Source organism: Amaranthus tricolor, chromosome 8, assembly GCF_026212465.1.
Source record: "Amaranthus tricolor cultivar Red isolate AtriRed21 chromosome 8, ASM2621246v1, whole genome shotgun sequence".
NCBI classification, from domain to species: domain Eukaryota; kingdom Viridiplantae; phylum Streptophyta; class Magnoliopsida; order Caryophyllales; family Amaranthaceae; genus Amaranthus; species Amaranthus tricolor.
In genome coordinates, this window is record NC_080054.1 from 1,996,107 (window position 1) to 1,998,606 (window position 2,500).

Consider the following 2,500-nt stretch of genomic DNA (forward strand, 5'->3'; position numbering starts at 1 on the left):
ACGCTATGGCCCATGGGAAAGAAGGTGGTAGCATAGAGCCTCACCCCGAGCCGTGAGCCATGAGACCCCCCCCTTGTGATTATGGCTTGTAAGGGAGTTCATTGCAACGTGATCGAAAACATCATTCAAACTTAATATCAATGATTCTCATTACTATGGTTTGTAAGGGAGATTGTGGTATAGGAGCAATGTGGTAGCCTTGAGCCATGGCCGGAGCCTCGCCCCGAGCCCCGAGCCAAGAATGAGCCATGAGACCCCCCTAATGATTATGGCTTTTAAGGGAGTTCGTTGCAAGGTGATCAAAAACATCATTCAAACTTAATACCAATGATTCTCATTACTATGGTTTGTAAGGGAGATTGTGGTAAAGGAGTTCAATGTAAGTTGATAAAAAATACTCCCTTTTAGCCTCTTATATCATTCAAAAATTTATTTTTACCCATTTTTGAAAATAATATCAATGACTCTCACTCATAATATCTTTCCAACAAGCCTCCCATTTTTTCAAGATTTTTACAATTTTTTATCCATTTTTCACTATTTTTCACCAATTTAACGGAAAAAAAAAAAAATAAAATATTTTTTTAATGAAATTAATATTTTTAACTAAACCAATCTATTTGTATATTTTTTCTCAAGTGTCTCCTAATTTTTCATGATCTATTGACACTTTTTACTATTTTTTATTATTTTTCCCTTTATTTCACCAATTTAACGGAAAAAAAAAAATAAAATACTTTTTTTAATGAAAAAAATTTTTTTAACTAAACCAATGTCTTTATATATATTTTCTCAAGTGTCTCCTAATTTTTCATGATTTATTGACACTATTTACTATTTTTTATTAATTTCGCGTTTTTCGGCCTTATTTAATTAAAATAAAATACTTACAAGTTTTTTTTTTTCAAAATTTCAGCTTCTAAAATTTCTTTAATATATGTTCCAACAATACAAGTCATAAAAATGACATTATGTTACAAATAAAGGTGAGTTTTGGTCCATGGAAAAACTAGTATAACTTAACTTGCATTTGGGTGTCCCCTAGGGTCACAAGGGAAAAATCTCTTTATCTATTATAGGGGGAAAGAGTTTGGGAGCCTTGGGCTGGCATGGCCAGCACCCCCTCGCCCAGGCATGGGCGTTATGCGTGTGAGGGGTGACTACCCTCCATCACGTTGAATGCCATCCCGTGGGCCATCGCCGGCGATCGGTTTTTTCCGGTGGCTGGTCGGCCCTACCAGACGATGAGTGGGCCCTTCCTAGTCAGCTTGGCCTACGGTGATTCGTCTGGGGGAACGTCCCTTCGGTTGCTCCCAATGCCCCTTTCGGTTGACGGTTGACGGTTGACGGTATGCTTGAGGCCTAAGGAAATGCTGCGTCTTGTGATCCCCGACTACCCGCTCAGGCGGCACGACGGGTTTTCTTGACGTGGTTCAGTACGCGGGCTGATTCGTGTTGGTGTGGGAATGTGTTTCCCCTTCGGTTGCTGGTCCCTTCGGTTGAGATACGCTTGATGCCTAAGGAAAGGTTACGGGCCACGGAAGGACGTGACTTAGTACGCGGGCTGATTCGTGTCAATGGTCCCTTCGGTTGCCGGTCCCTTCGGTTGAGATACGCTTGAGGCCTAAGGAAAGGTTGCGGGCCACGGAAGGACGTGACTTAGTACGCGGGCTGATTCGTGTCAATGGTCCCTTCGGTTGCTGGTCCCTTCGGTTGAGATACGCTTGAGGCCTAAGGAAAGGTTGCGGGCCACGTAAGGACGTGACTTAGTACGCGGGCTGATTCGTGTCGATGGTCCCTTCGGTTGAGATACGCTTGAGGCCTAAGGAAAGGTTGCGGGCCACGTAAGGACGTGACTTAGTACGCGGGCTGATTCGTGTCAATGGTCCCTTCGGTTGAGATACGCTTGAGGCCTAAGGAAAGGTTGCGGGCCACGTAAGGACGTGACTTAGTACGCGGGCTGATTCGTGTCGATGGTCCCTTCGGTTGCTGGTCCCTTCGGTTGAGATACGCTTGAGGCCTAAGGAAAGGTTGCTGAGCCCTTGAGAAAGTGCAAAACGTTGCGTCTCGTGATCCTTGATTGCTTCTTCGATGGCATGACGGGTGTTTGGGGCGTGACTTAGTAGTGCCTTTTCAGTTGGACTTGGCATCTTTGTCCCTTTCGGATGCTCGGTGGAGAACCTCGGTTCCATGGCTTGCATTGGCCAAGCTCAGGCGGTTAAGTTGAGATGTTGCGCCCCGTGAGCCCTATTGCTTCCTCGTGTGGCAAGACCGGCTGGGGCATGGTGCGGTATGCTGTCCCTATATTCGTTATATTCGTTTCACGCTAAACGGTGCTTGCTTGGATTTCCTTGCTCATTCATTCGGGTACGATGTATTCGTATGGCTGTTGGTGGGGAAGATCCCGGCAAAGCGGTACGCTAGGCGTGTGAGTGGTAGTTGGTTTGTTTGGCTTGCGGGCTCCTTGCTTGTGCATCGAACCGCATGTCGGCATACCTCT